At 39.6% G+C, this 21,999-nt stretch overlaps 1 protein-coding gene across 12 annotated transcripts in view; it reads right to left on the reverse strand.

Annotated features, from left to right (window-relative positions):
* Positions 1 to 21,999, reverse strand: part of LOC130929923 (receptor-type tyrosine-protein phosphatase F-like) — a 464,805-nt gene that overhangs the window by 159,785 nt on the left and 283,021 nt on the right. The window lies entirely within an intron of this gene.

Genomic DNA, 21,999 nt, shown 5'->3' on the forward strand with positions numbered 1-21,999 from the left:
TATATACACATCTCTATAAATTGATTTACAATGTAAAAAAATCGACAAATAACATAGCAGCACCATAAGTTTGAAACAAATGAAATTTATAACAAACACCAACAAATGAGTGAAACAGCATTGGGTGAAAAAAAAATCAAAAGTATCCTATTTTACAAACAATAATTGATAAAACAAAAACTAACTTTTCAAAATTATTAAGTGCTAAGTAAAGTTATTGGGTAGATAAACACCACATGGACCAGACTTAAAAACACAATTAGAGGTAAGTTGTGTTTGAGGCAAGTTGACTAACTGGTTTACATGAGAGCAGCTTTATAAAACTTTTAAAAATTACAAATTTACCTATTTAATACAACTGTTAAAAAAAGTTATCCCTCTTTTTAATTGTAACTCCTGCTAGGCATACATACAACATTTAATGTTAAGTTGAAATGGGTTGGTTCATTGGCTTAATTTACTAAAATTGGTCAGAGATGTTGCAGAGCAACTGTTGTTGGGTTTTGGGGCAACCCCCAAGAAAAGGAATAAAAAAGGACTTTTGCGAGGGACTTTCAAATGGTGACGAGTTGCATCACTGTGGGCCCCCGCAGTCAGGCCATTGTTTAATTTCTCCTCCCTCTTGCCTTCTCTCCCTCTATGCTCCCTTTGGCTCGCTTGCTCGTCTTTTGTGCAGTGGTGATATGCAGATGGGCTGACATTAAAAAGGGGTTCCCATGGAGACGAGAAGGCCCGCTGACGTCGCGGAGGGACAAGGCAAACACTGATGCGAAGGCTCCAATGTGCCGTCCTGAGAAACCAGGCCCAGAATAAACAGACAGACAGCATTTACATATGACTTGTTTCCCCTGTTTGAATAAAAACAGACCAGAGATGCCTGCTATTATCACTCCTGGTAACTTTTGGTAAACATCGGACACTGTGGCGAAAGTCTAACTTTTGAATCCATAACATAATACGGCATGGTATGAACTGAATGCTAGTGAGGAAGAGCTGTGACCTCTTTGATTATGGAGAAAATGGAAGCCAAGCCAAACACTTAGCTGCCCAGTGGGATGCCATTATAGCTTTCCCAATACTGCTAGGTGGAATGTATTCAAAACACTATGGCATTAAGCTATCCCTGCAGATTTTATACTGCTGCGCTCCCCCGCACTACTGCAGCATCTGTTTTTCTCTAGGAAAAAAAAAGCCCTCGACTGTAATTGCTTCTCTATTTTTTGCACAAGTCTCCATCAAAACACAATTTTCAAATTCGAGTCCTCCTTCACCTTCCCTATCCCCAACTTTCACCCACTCGTCCCCACCGGATTTAATTCCAACCGTAATATCATTACACAGCGTGCCTTTCATTATCAGGTGGAATTGAATGATGCAAAAGCACCTTTTGAGATTATAGTAAGGAAATGGGGGCTTTTCTGCACTTTCATTTAGGTTTATAATGATTAATAGACTACCTGTGGTGGATTTATGCAATCTAAAATGAAGCTTGGCTCCCAAAACCTGCTGCAATGCTCTTGAACAAATTTGTTTGCATTTGCAATCAACAGCTACATTTGTAGACTATAATGTAAATGTACAGGGTTTCCATAAAGTCTCTTTACCATTTCAAAAATTTATTAAAAATTAATTTATTTAGATTTGTTCTATGGTATTCAGTGTTTATCTGATTTTTTTAAACCTCTTTTAATACACTTCTACATGGGCACCATTAGTTGCACGAAGCACATCAAGACGGTACTCGATTTCTTGCCATGTTCGCTGTAGCATAGCCTCGTCAATTGTGGAAACGGCATAAGTAATCCTTTGCTTAAAGTGATCCTCTAACTTAAATACATGTAGGCTCTAATAAACCACAATTGTTCGCTTGTACTAAAATATGTTGTTAGAAACACATAAAAAATTAAATCAATGGCAATATTTTATAATATTTAGTCCATATTTTGACCATTAGTTGGCGCCATGGTTTGCGGGCTCGCAGTGATGACGTCATTGGGATATTTCCAAACGTGTTCAACAATTGCTTATTGCTGCCTAAACTCGTGAAGTAAAATGCCACGATGTTCTGCTTTTGGATGCAATTTCCAGTCTAATGGAAACAAGGGGAGTGACGTGAGTGGTCAAGGTGGAATGATTATTTTTAGTGAATAAATGTGCATAAGTGGAAGCTTCTCCCCCTTTTTGGTCCCCATATGCACGTATCCTAACCACCACGCGTTACAACTAGCGCCCGAACATTTTTCCTGGATCCTCAGTCAAGTAAGGGATCCGTCTATTTTCTGGATCTGATGGTCCCACCGCGTCTGCAATATTGGTTTCGAATCTGTCCATTTTTTTGATTCGTCGGTCCCACAGCGGCTTTTCGGATCAGTCTATTTTGTGGAATCGACGGCCTGATCGCGGATGCGACATTGCCATGGGATCAGTCTAATTCCTGGATCTTCGAGTGAGTAAAAAACGCGGATTTGGATTACTATTGCCATCTTTTTGTTGACTATTCTTCGTGGGAGTTTTCCCCAAATCATACTAAATAATTAAAGCACTATGGCACGCTACAGTGACGACAGTGACTCTGACGTGTGGACCTTACAACAATGCTGGGAGTTCGTCAGGGAACGCGTGTTTGCATACTGCTGAGCTCCCGAGTGAAGAGTGGTCAAGGTGGAAATATTATTTTTTGTGAATAAATGTGCATAAGTGGAAGCTTCTCCCCTTTTTGGTACTTTCATACACGTATCCTAGCTACCACGCGTTACAATGTACAAGACATGGATTACACAAGGTGTGCTCTTTGGCCTGTACTGCAAGCACACGACAGCTCCGGATGCTAACAATCTACATAATTATATTGGGATAAGTTTGAAAACGCAATATGCTCACCTTGAATATCTGCTAATAAAACCGGATAGCATACACTCTCGCTCCCAACCGGACTTCCCAACAGGACTCTCTCGCATCACCAGTTTTGCCCAACTTTTGTCTTATCAGGTATTTGCTGCACACATTTTTCCCTGAAGCTCGTCTTGTGAACGACCGACAGTGCTGTCCTGCTCTTCACTTTTCAGATCTGGTTCAGAATAACGAACTATCTTCAAGTCAAACTGAATTGCGAGCTGAAGTGCCATTAAGTGCAGCCATCAAGACATGATAGAAATTGCCAAAAGTGCTACATACAATGATAACAAAAGTCACTGTTAAATTTCAGCAATCATGATTAAGAGTGTGACAATATCTCGATACGGCGATATATCGCGATATTTTGCAACCCGATGGGTTATCGATATGCTCCCGCCAAGAATCGATACTTTTATTTAACATATTGGCCATACAATGGAGTATGGATGCTGTAAACTGCTCAATGTTTGTTGAGCAATTCCTTGGCGGTCCACTAGGGGCGCTCGGGAGTAGCGGTGAGGGTAAAGTGCGCACAAGTTGTCTAGAGAAGAAGAGAAGCTCCAAGTGGGTTGAAAAAATAAAAAAGCTCCGTGAGAACGGTGGAGGGAAAAAATGAGAAAAATATTGCTACAAATCACACATGGGGACACACTTTAGATTTTACACCAACAAGAAAGGAAGTAAGGTGAACAAGGACTTTGCTGTATGCAAGAATTGTCTAAGAAAAATAAGTTTCACTGGGAGCTGGTGACGTAGTGGACACTGGAGTTTGTGAGCTTTGCTTTCATCACTTGAGGTAAGAAAGTTTTGCAATGTAATTGACTTTTTAATTTACATGTATTATTTTGATGACATTTGGTGTTGAATGATATAAAATAAACCAGGACCCTAAACTGGATGAAAATGAATATCGAACAAGCCCACATGAATTTACCGATTTATTTGAGAACCAATTTCCATCTAGTTTACTAGACAAACTGTTATTACTGTCATTTTGATACAATAAGCTATAAAAATGGTTTGAATAGGTTCCAAGATATATAAAGTGATGTGCATGATAATTAATGTAGCCTACATATTAAAAATAGGTAATTATTGATGTAGCCTACATATTAAAAATAGGTAATTATTGAATTTTTAATTTCTATACATTCAATTCATATTTTTTTTAATTCAATACTTCCAACACAAAAAAAAAATCAGGATTTCAACTCAAACGCTATGAAGTAGCTAATATTTTTTGTTTTATTTTGTTTTTTTTAAGGTGAGGAAGACTGTGACTGAGCAAGTCTGACATCTAAATTGCTGAAGCAGATAGCGGAAGTGCTCAAACCAAGCAACAAAGTTCATATACGAAGAAAAGACCCACCAATTTTATCATTGCCCCACTCCAAGCTCAACTGCTGACACCTACGGCACTTTTTATTTATTTTTTGATCTCTCCAAGCGATATCAGTGGTCGTGGTTGGTTTCCTCTATATGTGCAGGGGCACAATTTGCAGTAGATTTATATTTTACAGCAATGTTGCACAGAAAAGGTGTTACTGTTTAATAAATGACTTAAACAGTATTTTTTTCTATTTTCAAATCTTTTTTTTTTTTTTCCGTTTCAACAGTTGTATCGTAGAATTTCATGTATCCAATTTCTGACCAATACATCGATAATCGCTGTATCGTGATATAATCGTTATCGTGAGCCTTGTATCGCGAATCGTATCGTATCGTGAGGTGCCCTGAGGTTCCCACTCCTAATCATGATGTAGCTGAAGATATTGTTCTTTGATTGCACCAGGTTCATATTATTTTGAAAATTTTTATTTTTGTTTCATATTGCACGCTATATACGTTGTAAGATTAGTCACCAATTTGTAAGGGCATACGTCACTATTTGTAAGATCGCTAACGGCCTCGGATTGACAGGTATGTACACAGTGTTAATTTACAACAAATAATTATGCATTTTGATTTGCTTTTCACATTGGAAAATGAAATTAAACTCAGTTCATTTCACACCATTTCTATTTTTGTTTTCATGTCGACATTCTCATTCTAGTGCATCTTTGCCGCGCATATTATTTTCATGGCGTAAAATGTGACTCAAATGATTTTTTTTTTTAATGTCAACGCAGTGTTGTACTTCCTCATACCAAGTGAAAGTCAACGTTCCACTGGGCAAACCAGTTTCTCCTTTCATCAGTTACAGGACTAGCAGTTGAAAGAATTGGAATAAAGCCTGTAAATTGGGGAATAACCAGTCCAAAACTTGTTTTGAAAACACCACTTTGCTTTGATTCAGTCAGCTTCCATAAATAGGGCCCAACCAGACTGTCTTAAAATCACATCTCATGGAAATACCCACAACAAAAGCAATTTTGAAAAACTGAAGAACCAAAAAAACAAAACAGTTTGGTAAAGGTATAAATATATTTCTTGGATTGAGGCTGATTTAGACATGCACAGGTCTGAAAAGAAAAATGTTGCAAGTTTATGGGAAAGACAAGGATGACGTTCTCAAGCTAGGCATGCAAGGGAGCACAGGAAAGATAAGAGCAAGGATTCAAAAGGAAACAGGACAGAGGAAAGAGGAGGATAAACGGAGTGCTTCGGTCCGATTTTCTCCTATCAAGGCCCGGCCAACTGATTTGCAGTATGACTAATATATGACGAGCTAGTTTTTGGCTTCTGGTGGGACCCTGTGACCACTGGTGTCACTCCCATTCATTGAATACGAAGTGAGTTTGCACAACATTCACTCGCGAATACGGCCTGGAGTGGAGTAGGGCCTAATGCAAGACCATTACGCTAAAAGTGTCTGTTATTCTGTCATGATAGCGTCGACTTAACAGCGCTAAGAGGAGACAGTCAATGGGGCTTGCGTATTTTGAACACTTAATGCTGTGAATAATTCATGGCGTGCGGTTAAGTTTGGAGAGGTGCTGCGGAACTAAACGACTGGAGGGCAGGTAATTGTTATCGATTCCCCCGCCGAGCTGCTAACGCCGACGAGAGTCGCTGGCCTAGACGGGCGATGGGACTCTATCAAAACCACAAAATAAAGCCCTGTCTCCACTCAGCCCTGGGTATCTATAAATTTAACTGCCTTTTTAAAAGTGCCTGAGGATTGCAGAATGTGTTCTGTCAATCCAATCCATCGGGACGGGCAAACGGGCAGTGTCAGTGAAGCTCCCCGATGATTCCTCGGATGATGACGGCTGAACAGCTTGACTGACAGAGTGGTGCAAGATCATTCTTAAATGTTAGATCATGGGTTGGCAGTGGTGATGACTGAAACATTTGCTGATTGTTTCAGAGCAAAAAATAGTTAAGTCAACAAAAACGGATACATATCTTGTTATATTACAGCGAGGAAAATAAGTATTTAGTCAACCAATAATTGTGCAAGTTCTCCTACTTGAAAATATTAGAGGTGCCTGTAATTGTCAACAAGAGTAAACCTCAACCATGAGAGACAGAATGTGTAAAACAACCCCAGAAAATCACATTGTTTGATTTTTAAATAATTTATTTGCAAATCAAGGTGGAAAATAAGTATTTGGTCAATACCAAAAGTTCATCTCAATAGTGCTGAAACGATTAATCGATTAACTCGAGTATTCGATTAGAAAAAAATACTCAAATTAAATTTCGTTGCTTCGAGTATTCGTTTAATTAAAGTGGCGTTGTATTGGTTTATTTTAAAAGTGTTTGCATGTAGTTGTATTGATTTGGGTGGCAACAATGAATATGATCTAACTCCTTTTTCATGGCTGAAACCAGCTGCTCCCTGTTAAGACCAACATTAGCCACGTTTTTTTTTAGCTAATGTTTTTTAATGCATTCATGATTTAGTTTATAGGTATGTTTAAGTTTTTTGTGGGAATATGTGTCTGAACCATTTGTTAAGAGCATTGTAAAAAAAACAACTAGCATTTTATAGCATTTAATCTAGCACGCTTTTTCTGTGTAAGTCAGCCAATTGTTCTTTTGTTGTACATAGATCCTCATTTAAAAAAACCTATCCCATTAATGTGTAAAAAATCAATCAATAAAAAAAATTATAAAAAAAAAAAATAATAAATTAAAAAAAAAAAAAGTTCTATACCGTTTTCGGCACAGCTCGGGTATTTTAATTTTTTATGTTCCTTATCCGATTACTCAATTATTCGAACTAAATAGTCTGTCGATTAATCAACTAGTAAAATATTCGATTACTGCAGCCCTAATCTCAATACTTTGTTATGTACCCTTTGTTGGCAATAACAGAGGCCAAACATTTTCTGTAACGCTTCACAAGCTTTTCACACACTGTTGATGGTATTTTGGCCCATTCCTCTATGCAGATCTCCTCTAGAGCAGTGATGTTTTGGGGCTGTCGTTGGGCAACATGGACTTTCAACTCCCTCCACAGATTTTCTATGGGTTTGAGATCTGGAGACTGGCTAGGCCACTCCAGGACCTTGAAATGTTTCTTACGAAGCGACTCCTTTGTTGCCCTGGCTGTGTGTTTGGGATCATTGTCATGCTGAAAGACCCAGCCACGTCTCATCTTCAATGCCCTTGCTGATGGAAGGAGATTTTCACTCAAAATCTCTTGATACATGGCCCCATTCATTCTTTCCTTTACACAGATCAGTCATCCTGGTCCCTTTGCAGAAAAACAGCCCCAAAAGCATGATGTTTCCACCCCCATGCTTCACAGTGGGTATGGTGGTCTTCGGATGCAATTCAATATTCTTTCTCCAACAAAAACAGGGGAACCTGTGTTTCTACCAAAAAGTTCTATTTTGGTTTCATCTGACCATAACACATTCTCCCAGCCCTCTTCTGGATCATCCAAATGCTCTTTAGCGAACCGCAGACGGGCCTGGACGTGTACTGGCTTCAGCAGGGGGACACGTCTGGCAGTGCAGGATTTGAGTCCCTGGCGGCGCATTGTGTTACTGATCGTTACTGTGGTCCCAGCTCTCTGTAGGTCATTCACTAGGTCCCCCTGTGTGGTTCTGGGATTTTTGCTCACCGTTCTTGTTATCATTTTGACGCCACGGGGTGAGATTTTGCATGGAGCCCCAGATCGAGGGAGATTATCAGTGGTCTTGTATGTCTTCCATTTTCTAATAATTGCTCCCACAGTTGATTTCTTTACACCAAGCGTTTTACCTATTGCAGATTCAGTCTTCCCAGCCTGGTGCAGGTCTACAATTTTGTCTCTGGTGTCCTTCGGCAGCTCTTTAGTCTTGGCCATAGTGGAGTTTGGAGTGTGACTGACTGACAGATTGTGGACAGGTGTCTTTTAAACCGATAATGAGTTAAAACAGGTGCCATTAATACAGGTAACAAGTGGAGCCTCGTTAGAAGAAGTTGGACCTCTTTGACAGCCAGAAATCTTGCATGTGTGTAGGTAACCAAATACTTATTTTTCACTCCAATTTGGAAATAAATTCTTTAAAAATCAAACAATGTGATTTTCTCTTTTTTCCACATTCTGTCTCTCATGGTTGAGGTTTACCCATGTTGACAATTACAGGCCTGTCTAATATTTTCAAGCGGGAAAACTTGACTAAATACTTATTGGCCCCACTGTATATTGGTGGTTGGAGTTGACAGTTACAACAAGGGCATTACTATAGAAAAAAAAAACAATACAACAAACTCATAATGCCTTGAGCCAACTGTACAATCCCGCCAAGAGTGTTTTGGCAAGTTTGTCAGAAGTCTGTTGTGCAGGACATGGGGCAGCATGCGGGAGAGGAGGAGTATACAAAAATAAGAAAGTTAAAAGACCCCTATTTGAGTCTGAGAAAGGGATTTCTGGGATTCCTAATCCAGTTGAAAATCTGTGACAAATTAAAAAGGTGGGTGGTGGGCGGGGTTAAAAGTTAAATTGAACCAACCTTCGCGTTGATCTGTGCACGGATGAAGTGATTTTGATGGAGGTGAGCAATGGAAATGAAGAGTGGAGAGCAAGACAACACACAGGTGAAAGACAACAGTGTTATGGAGAACATGTAACGTGACACAGATGCTAATGCATAGGCAGAGTGGTGAGGAAAAGGTTTGATGACCTCCTCCTAAGTGGACACGTTGTTTTTGAATTATACATGAATTTAGGCATGCACTGTACATGAGACACACATCCATAAAGCTGCATTCGCAGGCAACCTTTGGTTCAGAAACGTCAAAAGGTACTGTAAAACCCTTTGATATGTTGAAAGCATGATCGTATATAACTCTTTTAGTTAAAATTCTCTATGTAGCGCTAGTTTTCTGCATAAAGAGAAAAGAGCAAGTTAAATCTTAAAACCTACTAACAAGTAAAAATGCCGAATTAGTATTACTGGAGGTGGGGAATCTGGAGTTCAGAACATGACATATGCGTTCAACCCATTCTATATATGGCAGTGAATCATCATGTGTCGTTCGACCGCTGCCAGCCCGTTCAAGTCAAAATGTATCAGACAGCTACTGCCGTCAATGGCAGCCAATGTTCATTTAGGAAACAACATTAAAGCTGATAGAACAGTAGAAAGGCTGTTGATGCGTTTCCTTATTTTCAGTGTTGAAGTGGTAATATGCCATAGTTGCTATGTGGTTAATGTAAAAACTGTTCATTTTCAGTGCAACTCCAGTTCGCCTATCACTGTCATCCAATCGGTTGAACATTTACTTGACACTTGTAACACACTTTTAATCATAAAAACAATGAGCTGTCATTAACTTCCGAAACTTGGAAATTTAGACGAGTTCTACACAGCGGTTTAGTTAATTTTATTGGCTATACAGCGGTACCTCTACATACGAAGTTAATTCGTTCCAAGACCTTGTTTGTAAGTTGAAATCTTCGTATGTCGAGCAGGATTTTCCCATAAGAATACATTATTATTCTATTAATTCGTTCCACATAGTGTTGTATCGGTCGCGAACGATCCGTTCTTTTTGAACGAATTGTTTGGGTGAACGAGACCGAACTAATCACCATCTGCACTGATTCGTTCTATGAAGTTGGTGGCGCTTGTTCGCTGCGTGGGAGGGCGTTGAGCAAGCGGCAGCGTCTTCTGACATCGCACACGACCAATCAGACGCCAGCCTCATCGCGGGCAGGGGAGGGAGCGGAAACAGAATCATGGCGTATGTCACTCATTTCCACGTGTGGCCAATAAGCAGCCAGCGTGCAGGCAGGGGGGAAAGACTGAGTTTTGTCACTTCCCGTTCAGTGATTCGGTCCTCCGGTTCCTGACCTAGCTTGCTGCTAACTTGACTTTCCAGTAATGACTATGCGGTGAACGAGTCATAAAATGAAAGGAAACTACTTTGTCACATATTTGTTAACGTGGAGCCTATCAAATGCTGCTCAAAAAGACAAAAACACCACACAAATCTAGCGAGCATGGTTTAGTGTTCTACTTTTCTCAACAGACTCGGGACTGTGCCTATGACGATATACTATCAAATTTACAGTAATTTAAAACACACGTAGCTACGAGGCAAGCAAAACCTGAGCTGCGGTCGCGTGACGGCAGTGAAGCGGGCAGAGAACTGTCACTATATGGAGGCTTCATGGCAGCGATATGTACCTCATATGTGCACAGAAAAAAAATAATATTTAGTATGATCACCATAATACTGATTTGCAATGAAACTGTATATACATGTCAATTTTTTCCGAGTGTTTTTTTTTTTTTTCGTGTCAGAGGGTGTCGGTTGGTTTGACAAATTATGTCAATCCGTCCATCATGTGCTACTCAAGCGCCCCAAAAACAAAGCGCGCGGACACGGGAGATGTCGCAATATGTCTACATTTTTCTTAACAGACTAATAAGAGTAGAAAGGCGAAATCATAAAGCAAACAATTATTTCTCGTCAGCATTTGACGATCTGAGATGCGGGGACGACAGGGGAGCTGACCGGATTATTTTATTTATTAATACCAGTGCAAAAATTCAAAACGATCATCTTAATAATAAAAAACAAAAATACAACAGAGCGAGAGGTTAATATGATGTGTTGGCCGTTCCATAATTAGAAATTAAACTTTCGATTTATTTTTATTTTCGTGACAGCAAGCATGCCGCGTTGGCTGTTAGCAGCAGCATTGTATATGTGAGCAAGATCATGCTAAAGAAAGTCCGTGCGCCCCCGACCCCAAACCCCGACTTCCCCCTCAAAAGGAAAATGTTTAACCGTGTCCTAATTCGAAATGCAAGCACGAGCCATGACTTTGAGCCCATAGAACTAGGACAGACGACGCGGAAGTCCTCCCTCGCTTTTGCAGCAGCGGGAGGGAGACGAGGCTGTCTCTGAGAGCAGAATGATATCGCCTGTCACTCATTTCTGAAACTACGACGAGTGGTCAATGTGCAAGAGAGGGAGGGACCAAGCAATGTCACTTCCCGTTCAGTTATACTGCGAAGCGGTCTTTGGTGATTCGTTCGGCAACGTCACTTCCCGTTCACTAACCGAACGATTCATTTGGGTGGGGAGGGAGATGAGGGGGGCGAACGATTCGTTGAACGATTCGTTTGAACGAATCGTTTTACTGAACGAACCGGAATGGATTCGTTTACTCAAGTGAACGACAGATCCCGTCACTAGTTCCACAGCCCAAAAACCTACACTAAATGTGTTAAAAATGCTAGGTTGTTTGCATGTTACGTGTTTTGGATCCCCCTGGTGGCGATTTGCAATGTGTTGTTTTAATGATCAGGCATATTTTGGCCACCTAAAGAAAGCTAAGACCTACGTTCTCATAGAAAATAAAAAGGTAACGCGTTGATGAAGAGAAAGTTCTGGTCTAATTATTTCGGGAAGGGCATAATTATTTTTCTAAAAGGACTATCTGCAGTGGTATCCATTCTTCTAGTCACACCAGCTCAGTGCTTTTTTACAAAATCCTTAATAAATACTGCTGTTACTATTGCAAAAAGCAATTACAAGAGCAACACAAATACATTATGTATTTTGCGTAGAGTACCTGAACACACCGCGGCGCTGACAGCAGAGTGAGAGTGCAGTTGACTTTGTCTTTTCACGTCTTATTGTTGCTATCAGTAGGCGACGCGTGTTTTGTTGCACAAGTTCTGAATTAAATGATTAAAAACCTGACGAAGCTGGTGATCTCTTTGGCGATGGTACTAGAATAATAAGTGTCACCTTAACGTAGAAAGACTGGCGAACAGAGGTCGTCGGAGTATTGTCAAGCAGTTCATGGACGTGCACCCATCATTGCATCTTCATTTCAATGGTAAGCCTCACCTTTTTTTTCTTTTCTCATCACCTGCTTTAACATTTTTGGAACTCATGTCATGTTGATTTATCTCACAAGAAAATCCGCCGTGCGTCAGTCTTGCGGGAAAACAATGAAATTGCGACGCTGTCATGAATTGTCGTATTTCGAGCATTTCGTCGAATGTAGAAACAAATGGCGTGTCAAATTTGACGTCGAAAAGATGGTGTGTCAAAGGATTGTATGTTGAGGTACCACTGTATTTTCATAGCTTTCATTGCAAAAAGTAACCATTTGAAGCTATACAATGCTTTAACTGTACATGGTTAATGCCTATGGAAATGTGTTATGGATATCATCTTTTCAAACAATGTGCGAAAAAGTTTTCCTTCCTAACATATAAAATGGAGACATTTTGGCCAAAGGAATGCCGAGAGTGCTAAACTCTAGCCACGTGACATGAACATGTCACATGGATATATGGAAAAGAGCTGCTGCAGACAGGAGCTATTCTGCGCCGGACAAAGCTCTTGATAAATGAGGACGCTTGTCATTCCACCCACGCTGATCAAGTCCTCCCTTTACCAGTCAGAGAGAGAGAGACCTGCACCTGCAGTACCTACGGAACGCTTGTAATGGACAGAGGAGAACAAGGACAGGCAGCAAAAAAAAACAAGACACCTCTCTTTCCTCCCTTGTGGTGAAATATGAAGACATCATTCTGCGGCGGCTGTAAAATGTCAAGACAAGGGGTGGCGGCTGCGCTGCGGGTAGCAGAACCCCAAGCAGTGAATAGGATCAGGTTAGCAGTGTGGCAAGTGATGGCAGGCAAAAAGTACAGTAGTGTAGACATTTTCTACCACTAAGCACTTTAACCTTGTGTTGAATTGTGCTATACAAATCAATTTGCCTTGCCTTGCCATTAGGGTATTTCACCTTCAAGCCATTTGGGCTGAGTAGAATGAACAAAGGTATCTTGTCACTTTATGCTCCTTAAATTACCGAATTTTCCACACTATAAGGCGCACCTAGAAACCATCATTTTCTCAAAAAAACGACTGAAAGCCTTATAATCTGATGCGGCATATATACGGATCAATACTGTTTAATCGTAGCACGACATTCTCACAGCATCCATCTAGTGAATTTATAACGCAAACCCAACCACTACTACTACTACTACTACCAGTGTTGCCAACGCCCCAGTAAGGAAAGCAGCTATTGGCTGTCGTAGATGACGTCATCACCTAATTTGCATAATCACCCTTTTGCATGTAATTTTAATGGACGCTGTAGAATCAAATTGTGTGATACGCAAAAAGTAAGTTAAAAAACCACCAGAAAAGGTCGCTAGATTTGTCGGTAGTCACAAGCTTTGGTAAGTTGCCAGATTTAGCGAGAAAGTCGCCAAGTTGGCAACACTGACTACTACTACAAACTGTGCTTTATAATGCGGTGCCCCCTACTGTATATATGAAAAAAGTTTTAAACTCGGCCATTCATTGAAGGTGTGCCTTAGGGACCGTTTACATTGTGACGCTCCGCGAATAGGACACATTTCATGTTTGCATTTACAAGGTTCCGTCTCTATTCGAACGATGTTGCAATTTTGCGTGAAAATGATGTAGCACTCATGCCAGGCCCTAGGGGGCAATGCAATTTTAAAAGGCCAATTATGCACATCCTTGACAACAACTTCCTCAGACAACATACCACTTGAAGCAATGGCATCCACGTGTTTTTTTCTTTTGCTTCAAAAGGCACAAATATGCGAACGTAAACTATATTTCAATTACAAATATTATAAAAACAGCAAATTAAACCCGATGTATCACCATGTTTGCTGTTTTAAATGTTTAGTAGCAGCGACTGCGCATGCCCAAAGTGACGTGTGCGAGTGCCGACATCATCGGAGCGAAAAGTTCCATTCATATGGTTGGGGAACAATCCCTGCAATAGAATCGTTCCGCTTTGGAGGCCGTAATCAAAAGTTTGGGTCCTCGCATTCCGTTTTTGCCGTCACCGTGTAAATGCGAGGCCGAGGTCTCCAAACCGGTCCTCAAGGCCCGCTGTGGGTCCTGGTTTTTGTTCCAACCAATCCAACGCAGACCGTTGAACCAATGAGGTTTCTGCTAAAACAAGCAGCACCTGACGGCAGTCAACTGATTGGACTTGTAAAACACCGGATTGGTAAAAATGCGTCATCTTGTTTGGTTGGAACAAAATCCTGCACCCACAGTGGGCCTTAATGGAATCGGTTGGGGACCCCTGATGTAAACGCCCCTTTATACTTAGATGCGCCCTGTAGTGCAGAAAATATGGACTACTGCTGCAACGATTAATCGATTAACTCGAGTAATTCGATTAGAAAAAAAGAATCAAATTTTGCTGCTTCGAGTATTCGTTTAATTAAAGTGGCGTTGTAATGGTTTTGAAAGTGTTTGCATTTCGTTTTATTGATTTGGGTGGATACACTATCCTCTAGTAGCAACAGTAAATATGACATAAATCATTTCACATGGCTGAATCCAGCTGCTCCCTGTTAAGACCAACATAAGATACGTTTTTATTCGAGTTAATGTTTTTTTAAATTCATTTGTAATTTAGTTAATAGGTATATTTACCCTTTTTTGTGGGAACATCTGTTCGAACTAGGGCTGCAGCTATCGAATATTTTAGTAATCGAGTAATCGACTGAAAATTATATCGATTAATCGAGTAATCGGATAAAACAAATATATTTTTAGGCGAAGAGCAATTATAAATATACATGAGAAAACAAGACATTTCATCTAATCTTGAACCATTTTCAGCCAATCAATGTCTTTATTTTCGATGTATATTGGTGAAAACAGCCAACAATTGCATCTCAGATGTATATAGAATAAAAAAAAAAAAAAAGACTAATTCACTGCTTTCACACAAAAAACTTTTAGATCTTATATATATCTTACCTAAAAATGCCGATATGCTTGATTACACACATCACTTAAAAGTTAGGATTTTTCCCACGTGTTTCAATTGAATTTATATTTGTGTCAAGCCATTTTTAAGTTCTAGTTAAGTTTTAAGTTAGTCCAAACTGTAAGTCCTGATAGGATTTTGAGTTTTTGCAGTGTTCAAAATAAATGTACGATACAGGCTGTATTGGAGCACATTAGGGACCAGTGTTACTTGGTGTTTTATCCAGTAGTGACTACTGAGCTAAAATTGATAGTTAGCATTATTAAGTTTTTATTTTACAGCCTCATCACTCCACAATGCTATGTTATGTTAAAGCCTGTATGTAAGACACGTTAGCCACGCATCGACAGTGGTCATAATTAATAGAAACCTAGCCCTCCGCAGGGCTAACGTTACGTGAGCTAGTAGTGACAGTAACGTTAATCTTATTTATTAGCGCTTAGCGCTCTTTATTAGCGCTTAGCGCTTTACTGCTTTAAGATGGCGGCTGTTTACTAACGGTGCCCACACGCGGCCGAGTCTGTCATTTTGCATCAGGCGCTACCTGCTACCAACGTAGCATCGTGCATGCTAGTATTTAGCAACGTCGGCGTCGTTTGTAGCGGCTGTCGGCCGCAGTAAGTTTTTTTTTTTTTTTAATCCCCATTCTTCCTCTCCGCACGTGACATCAGCGCATTGTCCCGCATTAAAAGTAGTCCGAGCAAAACGTGATTCTTAGCGCTGTCAAAATAAACGATTACTCGAGGTGAATAAAATTACTCGGATCAGTTTTTAAACTCGAGTTACTCGAGTTGCTCGAGTATTCGTTTCAGCTCTAGTTCAAACTATTAAGAGCATTGTAAATAGAAGAAAAAAAAAAAACGTTAGCATTTTATAGCATTTAAGCAAGCGGACTTTTGCTATGCAAATTCGCCAATCGTTCTTTTGTTGTACTTAGATCCTTATTTATTCATTTTTTAATACCATTTAAGGCTCAGCTCACGTATTTTAATTGTTTATGTTCCTTATCCGATTACTCGATTATTCGAACTAACTAGCTTATCGATTAATCAACTACTTAAAATAATCGATAGCTGCAGCCCGAATACTGACTAAAATGGGAAGGCTGTTTGTTCTGACACAAACTAAATAATCCTATTTACTTTGGTTGTATTAGTTATGTGCTGTTACAATCGTGCACCCCTAGGTCTCCAAGGGAGCAGTGTAGTTGCCTAGCCAATCGACAGGTAGATTTGATGAAACCCCTCCAAGAAATGTGTAAAGATTTAGCTTCAGTAATACATAACATGTTTTTCCATAGAGTAATAACAATATATTCTTCTGATTATTGTTAATATACAGTTTTTGTTCATATCATTATTCAAAGATTTAGATTTAAAGGCTATATGTTAGCTCGCTACTGGCATATTGAATTGTGTGCTAGCATTAAGGTAATGTAGAGACGTTTTTGTGGCTTGTAATTCTTTTTATTGTGTGTTTCATTTTATACTAGATTTTAGTGGAATGATTTTGCTTGCATTATTTATTACGAGGATTTCTTGAAATTTATATCAGCCCCAGTCTCACCGTATCACTACCGCAACACTCTGCTGCAACACTTTTTAACTCTAAAACGCTCCATTTTGCATCCAAAAGCTTGTAATGTTTACAGTTTAGGGGGTAGATATGCTAATCCCTTAAATCTCCCCTTTGGTGTGCTGGATAAAACGACACAAAGTACAAACGAGACTGGCGTCGTCACTCGTGTTTTGGCCAAATCAAAGCCCACCTACAGCCGAGCTCGCGGGTTCGACATCCGCCGTCGTCGTGGTAACAAAGACGGAGCAAAAACAAGCCTTTCTTACCCCACTGGAGACAAGTATAGTTTTTAAAGGTTACGCTTGGTTTGATTTCTACCTGTGTGCTGGGGGGTGGGGGTAAAAGGGGTCTGACAGCCACCTGGGTGGTGTTGGAGACCTACTGGCGCCACGCCACGCAATGACTGTAATTACCTGCGAGAGGAAGCAAAGGCCGCGTCTACACCTGTGACAGCTGATTAATAGACGAGACCTACATCCCCTTCCATGTGCGACCCCTCCGCCTCACCCCCACTTTTAAGATTTAAGAGCAGAACCTGTCTGTGCTTGTGGTGTTTCATCTCGCAATTTTGATGGTGCTATTGCCCTTGAAAAGATAATGTAACTCCCTCACGGGAAGGTATTTTGTTGTTGCAGTTTCATTTTTCTCACATGCTGTTTGGAATTCTCGAGGTCTTTAATCTATTTACTACACAGATGTTTTAAAACGGACAGTTTACAGTATTAAAAAGAAAACCACAACTGAGTTGATATACTATGTTTAATTTACCAATATAAAAAGTAGAATGTAATCTCTATAATCTGAAAAAATATCAGTAATCTATCTATAACTCCCATTTTATGCCTTTACCAATTTTTAATCATTATTTTAAAACTGACTCAGTGTGAGAAGAACTAATCAATCAGAGATTTGTAATGCAGCATGCACGAACACGTTAAGTCACTTCTTGACTAATATTAAATTCTTTAAAAAAAAAAACAAAAACATCAGACCGTTCACATTTATTACCGGCCGATTAAAGCATTTTAAAATGATAGGGAATAATATCCACATAAGTTTTTCATTATTGATTTTGGGCCAATATGCATGTTGCCTTCAAAATAAATGCAGAAGACTTTTGCCCATGTACAAGGGCTGGTCACAGCTTAGCACAGCAATTATGCTTATTGACCATTAGAAGTCACCAAACTAAGATGCATGGGATTTGTTATGAGAGGTGACCATTTGCATTCATAGTGCAAACATTAAAGCAACAATAAATGATTGAAAAATAATGAATATGTTAAGGCAACAATTGGTAACTTTTTAGTTTTGGTTGATTTTAGCAACGCCGGTGGACAAAAGCGGTAGTGTTTTGCCTACAGGAAGACAGCGTTATCCATGACGACCAGCATACACGCGCAGTGTCATAAAATCATCAATCAATCAAAAATCAATCTCCCGGTCGCCTGCAGACAACATTTCTGTTTCCAGCAGTAATGAATCCAGTTGTGGCTAAACAATAGCATGTGACGGTTAGCAACTGCGCGGCTTAGTGTGGCTAACCACCCCACCCCAACTGAACTCGTCAGAGCTGACAAGTTCGGTTGAAGGAGGGGTGGGCGTCATGCCAGCGAGTGAAAGCCGGGCCAATGTTTATTCTGTATATCCTGGTAGCCTTCCTTAATTTTTCCTCTTCGGACAAATCTTTTTTTTTATGATGGTAAAGCGTTCAGCATAAAATACAAGCCAACAGTGAATCCTATAATATGACCGTTTAATGGTCACAGCTATTTTTCTGTATGGGCTTGCATTATTCTGTGTCATTACTGCCATCATAAATCCTTAAATGTTTCATTGGCAAGCCATTAACAATAAGTTATCTGTTTGAAGTGTACTCTTCAAGCTGTAAGTCATTTGTATTACAATGATCTTTGCACAGTTGTCATTGATTTTTATAATGTTGTACATTGTTCAAGTCATACAAAGCTGTTATAAATGTTCATACTTGAATTCTTATTGTTTAAAAGAAATGTTTATATACTCAATGTTTAGACTGCATGTACAATGGTTAAATTTGTTAAATTGAAAGCTGGTAAATACATTAACGAGAAACGGTTAATTTGTATTTAATGAATTGATTCAGATTTTCAAATTATATAACAGCCCGCTTGGTCGAATTTATCGTTATTTATCGTTATCGAGGTAAGTCTGCTCAATTTACCATGATACGTACTGGAGGCCATATCGCCCAGCCCGAGTCATCGGTTGAAAAGTTATTAGATTACTTGGTTGGTTCAACAGCATGATTAACTCATGCTATCAATGAAGAAAACTATATAAGCCCAACTTCCCATCATGCATATGGGCGGAACAGTTAAGTCGCTACTGTATCATTTAGTGAAAGCACAACAAAAATAATATTCCTATCTCTCAAAAAAATGTTCACAAAGAGAAAAGCGCTCAAAGCAAAGAGAACTGGCATTCCCAATCAAAGTAGCTATGCAAAATACACATAAAACTTACTCAGACTTTGCCTTGGCTAGATCTCTAATTAAAAACTCGCCATTGACACCTTGTGGTGTATTTCAGTCACTACCTTATGTAGTTAAAGACACTGTGGTAGAACGGCAGGGAGCCCATGTGACTTCCTGCTTGGCAATGGCGATCTATTAGTTTATTTTTTGATTGAAAATTTGACAAATTTTATTAAAACGAAAACATTCAGAGGGGTTTTAATATAAAACTACTATAACTTGTACTCAAATTTATCTTTTAAGAACTACATATCTTTCTATCCGTGGATCCCTTTGAAAGAAAGAATTAATAATGTTAATGCCATCTTGTGGATTTGTAATAATAAACAAATACAGTTAGAGCTGAAACGAATACTCGAGCAACTCGAGTAACTCGAGTTTAAAAACTGATCCGAGTAATTTTATTCACCTCGAGGTGATTTTGCCAGCTCGAAGCATCACGCGCGCTGACGTCACGTGCATAGAGGAAGAAGGAAAAAAACTTGCTGCAGCCGACAGCCGCTACAAACTACGCCGACGTTGCTAAAAATTACGCCCGCATGATGCTAGTTTGGTAGCAGGTAGTGTCCGAAGCGTCTCATTGATATAGCATGCATTTAGGACTAGATGCGAAATGACAGACTCGGCCGTGTCTGGGCAGCGTTAGTAAACAGCCGCCATCTTTAAGCAGTACACTTCTCATCGCTAATAAATACAACGTTACTGTCACTCGGTCACGTAACTTTAGCTCTTCAGAGGGCGAGGTTTCTATTGATTATGACCACTGTCGATGCGTGGCTAACGTGTCTTACATACAGGTTTTATATAATCTGTAAAAACACAGCGCTGTAGAGTGATGAGGGTGTAAAATTAAAACATACTAAAGCTAACTGTCAGTTTTGGCTTAGTAGTCATTGCTGAATAAAACACCAAGTAGCACTGGTCCCTAATGTGCTCCAATAGAGCAGGTATCATACATTTATTTTGAACACTGCAAAAACTCAAAACCCTACTTACAGTTTAGACCAGGGGTGTCCAAACTTTTTGCAAAGGGGGCCAGATGTGGTGTGGTAAAAATGTGGGGGGGCCAACCTTGGCTGACGTCCTTTACGTAGAACAATATTATTCAAGCAAATTTTAGCAAGCCATTCTGTGCGTCACATTTGGCTTTATTATTTTTTTAAATTAGTCATTTCAACAATCTCGCAACTAGCCTTTGTGGCGTTCTCTTTTGACTCTCGGGCTCTTGCGAAATACTACTGTGAAATTAAACTAGCTTCATGTTGCTACAATTTCTCGCGACGTATCTTCCGTGGAATCTTGTCGTACATGTCAGCGTGTCTTGTTTGGTAATATCGCCTCACATTGAACTCTTTAAAAACAGTGACTATCTCTTTGCAAATGAGGCGGACACAATTGTTGCATATTTTAGTGAAGAAATAGTCCAATTTCCACCTATCCTTGAGGCGTCGACCGTCCCAGTCAACTTTCTTTTTTTGTTGATTGTTGCCATTTTATAAAATTGGGAGTAAAGGGTCATACGGTTTAATGTTGGTTAGAGTGCTGCTGCCTTTTAGTGGGTAAATGAGGTGCAGCATTTAGTGTGTAAGCTACTTCATATGCTGGTAGCAGTACTGCTGACCAATTTATTAAGTCTGTGTGCGGGCCAGACGTTATTGATTTTAGGACAGAGGCTGGGGGCCCGATTAAATTTGACCACGGGCCGCATTTGGCCCCCGGGCCGGACTTTGGACATGTCTGGTTTAGACTAACTTAAAACTTAACTAGAACTTAAAAATAGCTTTTTGAAACACATGGGAAAAACACATAGCTTTCAAGTGATGAGTGTTATCAAGCGTAATTACATTTTTAGGTAAGAAATATGTTTTTTTTAAATAAGATCTAGAAGTTTTTTGAGTGAAAGCAGTGAATTCTTTTTCTAGTCACATCTGAGATGCAATTGTTGGCTGTTTTCAACAATGTAAATCGAAAATAAAGACATTGATTGACTGAAAATGGTTCAATAGTCGATTAAGTGTATTTTTTTCTCATGTATATTTATAATTGCTCTTTACCTTAAAAAAAAGTTTTATCCGATTACTCGATTAATCGATAGAATTTTCAGTCGATTACTCGATCACTAAAATATTCGATAGCTGCAGCCCTATGTACAGTATGTTGAATGTTTATGTCCGTCTTGTGTCTTATCTTTCCATTCCAACAATAATTTACAGAAAAATATGGCATACTTTAGAGATGGTTTGAATTGCGATTAATTACGATTAATTTTTAAGCTGTGATTAACTCGATTAAAAATTTTAATCATTTGACAGCCCTATGTAAAATACTTTTTGTGTATTAAAATGCAACACACTTAGTCAACCCTTTGATGCTGGTTGACACGATGCTTACTAAACCGGTCCCACTCTAAATGACACACCTTTTTAGGGCTTTTATTTCAGTCATTTGTAACTAGGACACTGGGAATACATGTACTTGAGGCTGCTTCTATATTTGCTTGCTACAAAGTCGTGAAATGTTAAAAGTGTGTGTGTTCTTTGGCCTTACACTTTCTTTTCATCCCTTCATCCCGCTCTCACTCTATACTAAAAACTGGAGCTGCTATTCTGTTTCATGTACTTCAGACATGCTGGTGTTATCCACTGGGGCTGACCTGCACACTACTCCCGTTGCCGTACTGGCTGCTGCTTCTTATTTTGTGTGTGAATGTTTTGTTGTCTTTTTTTCCTCCTACTGCAAAATGTCTGCAGTGTTGCCCTCAGCCTGCCCTGCATTAGTCCGCTCACGGAGGCACCAAAACAAGAACCTGCCAGTCCTGTTTGGAAA

This window comes from Corythoichthys intestinalis, chromosome 14 (genome assembly GCF_030265065.1).
Source record: "Corythoichthys intestinalis isolate RoL2023-P3 chromosome 14, ASM3026506v1, whole genome shotgun sequence".
Lineage (NCBI taxonomy): Eukaryota > Metazoa > Chordata > Actinopteri > Syngnathiformes > Syngnathidae > Corythoichthys > Corythoichthys intestinalis.